This window comes from Helianthus annuus, chromosome 10, assembly GCF_002127325.2.
Source record: "Helianthus annuus cultivar XRQ/B chromosome 10, HanXRQr2.0-SUNRISE, whole genome shotgun sequence".
Taxonomy (NCBI): Eukaryota; Viridiplantae; Streptophyta; class Magnoliopsida; order Asterales; family Asteraceae; genus Helianthus; species Helianthus annuus.
This window is the reverse complement of record NC_035442.2, coordinates 107,503,651-107,514,151: the sequence shown is the minus strand read 5'-3', so window position 1 is coordinate 107,514,151 and position 10,501 is coordinate 107,503,651.

The following is a 10,501-nucleotide window of genomic DNA, read 5'->3' as shown; positions in this document are numbered from 1 at the left end:
CGCTTAGGATCCGCATAACTCTTCTGCCTATCCCTGGCAGCTTTCAAACGATCGCGAATCTGAACGATCTTGTCCGTCGTCTCAAAAACGATTTCTGGTCCTGATAGTTGGACATCTCCAACTTCTGCCCAACAGATGGGCGATCTACACTTCCTACCATATAAGGCCTCAAAAGGCGCAGCTTTTATGCTGGAATGGTAGCTATTGTTGTAGGAGAATTCAATTAGTGGTAGGTTCTTATCCCAACTACCACCCAAGTCGATCGCACATGCACGCAGCATGCCTTCCAAAGTTTGAATAGTGCGCTCACTCTGACCATCGGTCTGAGGATGATAGGCCGTACTAAAATTCAAACGAGTGCCTAATGATTGTTGGAAACTCTTCCAAAAATGTGATGTATATCTAGTATCTCTATCAGAGATAATAGATACAGGTATACCATGCAACGCTACAATCTTATCAACGTATAATTGAGCTAACATATCGGAGCTATACGTTTCCTTGATGGGTAGAAAATGAGCTGACTTCGTCAGTCTATCTACTATGACCCATATGGTATCATTTCCCTTTCTCGTCTTTGGCAACTTGGTGATGAAATCCATTGTCACCATTTCCCATTTCCATTTGGGAATTTCAGGTTGTTGAAGCAAACCTGACGGCTTCTGATGCTCAGCCTTGACTTGCGCACAAGTCAAACATTTAGCTACATGCTCAGCTACAGACTTTTTCAAACCAATCCACCAGTAGTTTGCTTTTAGATCCTGGTACATCTTATCAGCTCCAGGATGAACGGAATATTTAGAGCTGTGGGCTTCCTGGAGGATAACATCCCGAAGTCCTCCATAAACTGGAACCCATATTCGTCCGTTTAGTCGTAGCATTCCATCCTTGTCGTAGGATAACTGCTCCTCAGTTACTCCTAATTTCTCTTCAGGATAGTTAGCTTCCAACACAGCTTCCTTCTGTGCGGCTAACACCCTTTCGTTCAAATTATTCCTTATTTCAATGCGCTTGGCATTGATTCTGATCGGTTTCACTCTTTCTTTCCTGCTTAAGGCGTCGGCAACCACATTTGCCTTGCCTGGATGGTATCTTATCTCACAGTCGTAATCATTTAAAGTTTCCATCCATCGCCTTTGTCGCATGTTCAATTCCTTCTGATTGAACAAGTGTTGAAGACTCTTGTGATCTGAATAAATTATACACTTGGTTCCATACAAGTAATGTCTCCATAGCTTCAATGCAAATACAACAGCACCCAATTCCAAATCGTGGGTGGTGTAGTTCTTCTCGTGCACCTTTAACTATCGAGAAGCGTAGGCAATGACTTTACCTCTCTGCATGAGTACACAGCCCATACCAGTATGTGACGCATCACAGTACACCACAAATTCTTCTATACCATCAGGCAATGTCAACACTGGTGTATTGCTCAACTTCTTCTTCAAAATGTCAAAGGATTCCTGCTGCTTAGGGCCCCAATCAAACTTAATCTTCTTACGAGTCAACGAAGTTAGGGGCGCATCAATCCTTGAAAAGTTCTCAATGAATCGCCTATAGTATCCTGCCAATCCAAGGAAACTGCGAATCTCGGTAGGAGTCTTCGGCTCCTGCCAATTCATGACTGCTTCTACTTTAGCGGGATCTACTTGGATACCACGCTCGCTTACCACATGTCCAAGGAATTGGACTTCTCGAAGCCAAAATTCACACTTCGAAAATTTGGCATAAAGTTTCTCTTGATACAGAAGTTTGAGAATACAACGAAGGTGTTTCTCATGGTCGGCTTGGCTCTTCGAGTAGATAAGGATGTCGTCAATAAAGACGATGACAAATTTATCTAAATAAGGCTTGCAGACACGATTCATGAGATCCATGAATGCGGCTGGTGCGTTAGTGAGCCCAAAAGGCATCACTATGAACTCGTAATGTCCATAACGAGTCCTAAACGCTGTCTTGTGCACGTCTTCATCCTTGACCTTCAACTGATGATAACCTGACCTCAGGTCGATCTTTGAGAAATAGCTTGCTCCTTGCAACTGATCGAACAGATCGTCGATCCTGGGTAACGGATACCTATTCTTGATAGTGACTTTGTTAAGTTCACGGTAATCGATGCACAGACGCATCGATCCATCCTTCTTTTTAACGAACAAGATTGGCGCTCCCCAAGGAGACGAGCTAGGTCTAATAAAACCTTTAGCTAACAAATCATCTAGCTGCGTCCTTAACTCCTTCATCTCCGTTGGTGCCAACCTATATGGTGCTCTTGCTACTGGCGCTGCACCTGGAATGATGTCTATTCGAAACTCCACTTGCCTATCCGGTGGCAAACCGGGGAGTTCTTCAGGAAATACTTCAGGGTATTCTGAGATAACAGGGATGTCTTCGATCTTTGGCTTTGGCTCATCAATAGTAACTTGTGCCATATAAATGACACAACCCTTCTGCAGACATCTGGATGCCTTGAGCATGGACACTTGCTCCGGCAATCCATGCTGGGTATCTCCCTGGATAGTGAGTGACTCACCGGACGGAGTCTTCACTACCACTTGCTTTCTATTGCACACAATCTGGGCTTGGTTACTCGATAACCAATCCATACCTATCACTATATCGAATCCGGCTAGCTTAAAGGAAAGCAAGGATAATGGGAAAGAATGATTCCTAATGGATATAACACATCCATCTAGAACAGTCGAGGCGGTTTCTATGGTTCCATCGGCTAATTCCACCTCATACTTCACACTTAAGGTTTTAACAGGTAGGTTTAACAACTTACAGAACTTATCATCTACAAATGACTTATCAGCTCCTGAATCAAATAGAACTCTAGCAAAAACATCATTTACAAGAAAAGTACCTGTAATGACGTTGTCATCTAGAACTGCTTCCTTGGCGTCCATTCTGAAGACTCTCGCATTGGTCTTCTTTCCCTCATCGGCTTTCTTAGCATTCTTTGGGCAATTAGGTCGGATGTGCCCTTTCTCGTTGCAACCATAACAAGTTGCATCCTTTAGCCTCTTGCAATCTAATGCCTTATGATCCGGGGACTTACAAATCCCACATAATTTCTGCTGAGACTGAGATCTAGACTCCTGCCTGCATCTCCCAAAATGATGCTTCTTACAAACCTTGCATCTGGGTTTCTCACCCGACTGATGATCTCCCTTCTTGAATCCCGACCCTTTCCTGTGGTCGTTGTTCCCTCGGTGTCGTTTCTCCGATCTTCGTGAGGTGTCGTCCTCACGTTTCCTTTTGTTTTCCTCCGAGCTCTTAAGGGCTCTCAATCTGACTACATCTTGAGTGAGGGAGAGGGATAGATCAGCTACTGATCTGAACGTCGTAGGCCTTGATGCCTTAACGCTCGCCTTGATCTCTGGTGCCAGACCCCCAATAAAACGGGCAATCCTTCGCGGCTCCGGGGTCACCAAATACGGCACTAATCGAGATAAAGTGTTGAATGTGGTGAGATATGCCTGACAGTCGAGGTTCTTCATCACTAGGGATACGAAATCCGACTCAATCCTCTCGACCTCATGTTGCGGGCAGAAATTTTCCTTGATCAGGGCCACAAACTGTTCCCATGACATATTGTAGAGGGTGGCCTTACCGGCAGCTTGTAGGAGTGATTTCCACCATGCTAGCGCATCTCCTTTAAACGACTGGGATACGTACTTCACTACATCCCTATCAGCACACCCGCTGATATCAACAACCGTATCCATCTCATCTAACCAGGTCATACAGTCGACCGCTCCTTTCTCCCCAGTAAAATCTCTGGGTTTGCATGAGACGAAATATTTATACGTACATGACTTGCTATGCGTTTCATGCTTCTGCTTGATCTCCTGTTTCGGGATACTGCTGTGGTTGGAGGAGTGATTATCCTCATCATTCTTCTTCGGCTCATCTTTCTTTGATACATCATTCTTAGAGGGCGGCTTGCTATGAGCCTCTGAATGATTCTTGGATTTGGAACGTTGTACGGTTCGGGTCCTACTTCGAGTCCCGCTCGATTCCCTGAATTACCTATCCATAGCTTTGGCAACAGCATTTTCTACCAGTGCTTGTAGTTCCGCACCAGTTACATGAATCTTGGTGTTATCAGGGTGTTCCCCAGAACGACTGTTTGTTTCTTCCGATTTTGCCATGTAGCTTTAAGAGCTACAATAAAATAAGGACAAGGTCTATTTAGAAACCTAACAGTATCATCGTTCTTGACGATTTATTAACCATGGTATTAATAACCATAACAGTTAATTTATTTAATTTCATTCAGCACTTTTATTAGCAACTATATCATAGAATGAAATATATATATTGGCACAATAGGCCTAGTCACTTGGACAATTTCTAAATTCTAAATTTAGATTTTTATAGGATTAAAATTTGTATAATTAAACAAATAATCCCTTGCTTGGCAGGGAGTTATAAACCACAACTTCCTTTCTGTTTTATATGACATAGTCATAACCCGTAGGTATCATGTCATAATTAGACATGTATACAGATATAATCTGTAGATAATTTATTAAAAGCGTGGCTTGGGTGATTTTACAGATCACGCTTAGCCAGGAATGTTAACATGTTTACAGATGTTAACAGAGATTTGAATCTTTTCAACCAGGTTTTACCATATTGGCCAGGCCTTTTAATAAGACATTCAAGCTAGGTTTTACCTTCTTAAGATTCTTATTAAAATGGTAAATCAAAATAATAATTGATATTTTTCATTTATTTGAATATTATATTCATGCACATAGAAAAATGAAAGACTTAAATTAACCATTTTTAAATAAAGTAGACTAGTACAACTTTTGCCCTAAACGGGACTTTTACTCAAATAACATGCCCACGCAGGGGCTAAACCAAATAACAAACAAACAAAACAAACAAACAGACAAAACAAACCCACGTAGGGGTTAACAGAAACAACATACCCACGCAGGGGTAGAACAAGAGAAATATACCCACGCAGGGGTAGAGTACAGGAATAAATGTCCTCGCAGGGACATGAGTAAATGAGCTAACAAACAAAGGATTTAATAAACCTTCTTACCCTTACCCTTGACCAAGTCAACCATCTTCTTAAACATTCCGCGGTTATGGCGGCGATCTTCCCGCATTTCATGACGCAACTCACGTCGCACGTCGTTTATCCCTTGCAGGATTTCTTGGACTTGCGGTGGCGACATCATTGGCGCCGGCGGCGGTGGCTGATACTGCGGCGGTTGAGGAGGCTGCGGCTGCTGGTATCCATGCGATACGTATCCAAAAGCTGATTGTCCCGTAGCCCAGGGACCTCCAAAAGCACTCTCCTGATTGAGAGGGTTGTAGCCTGAAGCTAACCAGTAAGGGTCCCCTGTGTAGTCATATCCCGGGGGAAAAGTCGGCTCGAAAGGGTTGAACTGTGCTGCGCTAGCATACGCAGGGATTGGCTCTCCAAAGTTCTGCGGTGGCAGTGGCGCAATAGGCGCAGAAGTAACCTCTGAGACGGGATGCTGAGATTCTCCCATTTCTGACTCCTCGTGAAGCGGCGAGTAGCGGCTGCTACCTGAATGTCGAGGGGTGCCAATGCGTATCCCTCCTCGCGTAGACATACGGGCGTTCCTCCTTGGCCTCTGAGGCGGAGGAGGCAAAACCGAAGGTGGTGGCGGCGGCGGAGTGACCACGTTGCGCCAGAATCCCTCAGAAGGATCCTGCTGCTGAGGCTGCTGCTGAAGCTGCTGCTGGGAGTGATGCTGTGAGTGCACAGGAGAGCTGTGGTAGGACTGGTGCATGGGAGAGTTATGGTAGCTAGGGGTATAAACCCAGTCGTGCTGCTTAAACCTCTCCTCGTAGCTGTCAACACCATTGTAAGGTGATCCCCTGAACGGTGACCCATCAGATATCTCAATGGGGTGGTTAGGTGTGCCTGACGGTGGCATGGAAGGATCGGTGTCCTCATCGACCTCCATCTCGTTGCCACCCGAAAAGTGGTCTTCAGGTCCGAGTGGGTTATGACCCAATGGTTCTTCCAAATAGGCATCAGGGTTGTACAGGCCCTGATAGACGGGTGCTGGGTAGTCATAAGGCGACTGGGGTAGAGGAATGAAGGATTGGTGGGAGTTGTGGGGCTCATTTTCAGAATGAGGCCCAAAAGAGTGTGGTAGGGAAGGTGAGGTACTCAGTGAGTGCCTGGCGGGTTCAGCGAACGATCTCCAAAGGTTACGGGCATCCGCGTTATGGGATGCTGATGGGGTTCGCCTATGCGAAGGCCCTGCCTCATGGTCATGAGAGGTGGCGAATGCTCCTCGTCCCCTTCCTCATACACGTGGCGGCATCTTGAACCTGTCAAAAATCAAACAAGTGGCACAACAAAATATATATAAGAGACAAAGTTAGAAAAAAAATATAAAAGGAATTTGAACATTTCCTAAGTTCTTTGTCTAGACTCGAAAATCGAGGAATGTGCAATTGTGTAACTGAGATTAAACACAGAAGGCTAGTGTTTAATTCACTCAGCGTTGGCTCTGAAACCAACCTGTCACACCCCGATCTCCACGTGTCACCGGTGGGCCCGGTGTGGGGTATCGTGACGTAGTTGGCATCGTCATAGACGAACAACACAATATAATAATGCACAGCGGAAGCAGAAATAGATTCATTTCAACTTTAATTAAAATGTAATAATAAATATCACAGGTAGTTGAAACGGATCCACAGGCGGATCAAATAAAATAAGATATATTGTTCAACAGTTTATTGTCGTCCGAGCTTGCGAGACTATTGTGGACGCTCTTTAGGAAACAACCAGCCTAGTACGTATAGTACTTGCACTTAACCTTTTGGGAAAATACGTCAGTTTACACTGGTAAATACAAATTAACTGACTCATTTTAAAAATGATTGAAAATTGATTTAAATGCACATGGCATAAATATTTTTATAACTTGGGATAATTATGCAATATAAACTTGTGAACGAATTACATGCTACTCGTACGTTTGGTAGCCCGGGATCTTGTCCGGGTTAAAGATTAATAGACACACCACATTAAAGAGTTATACACGACGGGTGTACGCCTACACCCCGTGCTCTGGTCGTGGCCATCTCGTAAGATAATGCCAGGGATATCCGGGACACGGTCAATAACCCCCCAAATGCTTAAAGTAAAACAAGACTGTTCAAACGAGCCGAACAAACTATTCCAATTGCATACCCAAGGGTGCAAGATTTGTGCGCTCGATCAAGCGGTATTCTATATACCGTACCCCAAGCCCGTATAGGGAAAATAAGTCAAAATGTATTTACCTGAGTAAGTATGAATCACAATTGGTAAGTGTAGATAGCTTTTACTGGGCCTCCTATTCTGGAACAAAGGTTTATAATAACCTATTAGATTCCTAACGGGTCTCTATTTAAGTCTAAGCTTAGACCGGTTAGTTTTAAGGACGATACGGTTCAAGCGCACGATTAAGCGAAGACCGGATATAATGTGATTTAGACCCGACAAGTTTGAATACTTGTTTAATATGGGTATACTAATTTCATTCTGGATTTTGAGATAAAAATGATAACGTTTGACCCGTTTCGGTCAATTTATGCAAACTAGTTACATAAACCGAACCGAACGCAAAAAGGGCGTTACGGGTAACCAAAAGAGTCATATGCAAGTTCCCTGAGATAATATGCTTTAAATATGATACAATATCAGCAAGTTATGTTCTATTATGCCCCGATTATATTTAAACTCAATTTATGCCTTATAAGGGCATTTTGGTCATTTAAGAGATTATAAAAGGTTTAAATTGGAAATCTGAGTTACAGGTCTGATTTACACAGTAAATATACTTAATTTGACATATTATAACAGTAGGGTATGACCCGTAAACAAAACTTATCATTTAAAATTAAACTATGCACCGTAGGGGTATTTTGGTAATTTCACAAGGGCTAAAAATGCCAAAACTGGAAATCTGAGTTCAAAATCTTATACTTACTGTTATTATATGAAAATATGCAAAATATATCAGTGGGTATGAATCTTATATGTTTAATATGAGTATAACGCTTACTATGCGCTAAAAACGCTAAAAATGCGATTTAGAGCCGTTTCCGGGTTTTTAAAAAAAAGCTGAGATTTTTATATTTCCAGAATGCTCAAAATAATTTATTTAACAAATAAAATCAGTAGAAAAAGGTTTGGGGTCAAAAGGATGTATAAAACTCATTTTATGGCTTAAACGGTCAAAACCGGCATTAACCGAATCGACTTAGCGACCTATGATACGATCAGCCAAAAATTAAATAAAAATCTTCAAAAACCCCAAAATATTATATAACATCAGTGGGTAAAAAGTTTTATGTGGAAAAGTGGCCTTAAATAGGTTATACGCTAAATGCGCCGTTTATTTAACATAAAGATATAGTTTTACGATATCGGCCATAACTCAAAATCTGGACCGCCAACTGGTCTCAAATTTTCGGTGCAAGTTTATAAATTAGAAATACAGATTTCTACTCTTTCACTTTTCCAAAAATCACGTTTTATAACAAAAAGGGCAAAATAGTCAACTTTTAAGCATAATCAGAAACATGCATATGAATCGGTTAAGCATAGACTCAAGTAGTAAAAATTCCAGAGAGTTACACTTAAATAAAAATGGTTTAAAATAAACTCCAATACAGATCTCAAACATGCATGCATGGATCTGAATCGAGAGTCAACGAAAAAGTCGTTTTATAAGACTTTCGGTTCCAATCCGGGTTTATACTAAAGATTGTCGAGTTGATCATGATAAAACACATTCTTATAATCATTATAAAGTTATTTTTGATGATCAAACTAACTGCATGTCATCTACATTACCATTTACGCTATATTTCGCAAAAACACTTCCTGTTGACTTTTTAAGAACAACTTTGACTCGACAAATAGCATGCTTAGAGTGGGAATCAGAGAATACCCTTTTGAGGGTTTGTTTCCCACATAAATACCAACTTATAAGTGGTTTCAATTTGAGAAATGACAGAGCCAAACTCTTTTAATCGAAAAGTCAAACTATATGAACAATGGATTGACGTTTGGCTAATAATCAAAGCTAGAACAAATTAGAGAATGATATGAATGCTTACAAAGGTCCTAATGAAGCTTAGGAATCCCTATGAGGCTGCCTTGATGATCAGAAAGTCCCTGGAGAAGCCTTGTGAATTCTTGAAGTTGTGAGTGTTCTTGTTACTAACACAAGTGCCTCAAAATGTGGTGAATTGATCTGATTAAATGGGGAAATCAGATGTTATGTGAGGTCTCCAGGTGTCCCAACATGCATGTCCACCCATTGGTGCATTTAGGAGGTGATGATAGCTGTTATACACTCACAAAACTGACCCAAAGTGCAAAATTCGCGAATTTCTGTTACTGGGCAGGCCATGCGGCCCGCTTAAGGCAGCCCAGGCGGGCCGCCTGGGGTTCTGCAGGTCCAAACATTTTCAAATGTTGGCAGTTTTGGTCCCTGTCTTTGCACGCGAGGTTTTGGCTATGAATCTTGACTCGTAAACCCCCAAACTTGGTTTTTAAGAACCTTGGGACATTTACCAACATGGTAAAGTCCTCGGTTAACTTTGCGCTCAACCGAAAAGCCATGAAATTCGACGTTGACGCTTTTAACCCCTCAAGTACGGTTTTGGCCATAACTTTCTCATACGATAACGAAACTTCATGAAATTTTTACCACATATTCTAGTGAGTATATTTTAGCATTACAAAGCTTCGGGTCTGCCAAAAGTTCACTCAGAGGTATAAATTCAACATGTTGACACTTTTAGCCCCTATAGTTTGTAATTCCTCACTTTCGGGCAATTTCCGCTTTGTATGATCCATGGTCCATCCGTTTAGGGTTATAAACATTATGTAGGGTTATCATAGAGTCTATTTATCCATTGTTGACACTTTGGACCCTTACGTTCCATAGTTTTCACTGTTTGTCAACTTTAGTCCCTCTAAAGTTTGTTTTTGCATGTGCAAAGCTTATGACACGTGTCAATGCATTTTTGCATGTGCAAAGTTTGTTTCGCCTGTCGACAGCGGCACACGAACAATCTTCTCAGAACAAACTATCTCTGCGTGATGCTTAGATAACCAATCCATACCCACTATAACGTCGAAGCTTCCAAGTTGCATTGGCGTGAGGTCAATAGGAAAAATATGGTCGTTAAGGTTTAACTGGCAGTTGCGTAGAACAGAATTAAGAACAATGGGTTCACCACTGGCAACCTCTACTGTCAAAGGTTTACCTAGTTTCGTTCTAGACACGCGAAGCATTGTCTCAAAAGACAATGACACAAAGCTCTTGTCGGCACCCGAATCAAAGAGAACAGATGCTGGCTGATTATTAATAAAGAACGTACCGTTCACCACTCCGTTGTCTGCTTGTGCTTTTTGTGCATTCATGTTGAAGACTAGCCCTCGAGCCTGAGCCGGATTTTGGTTTGCATTCTGGTTCTGGTTGGCTAGTCT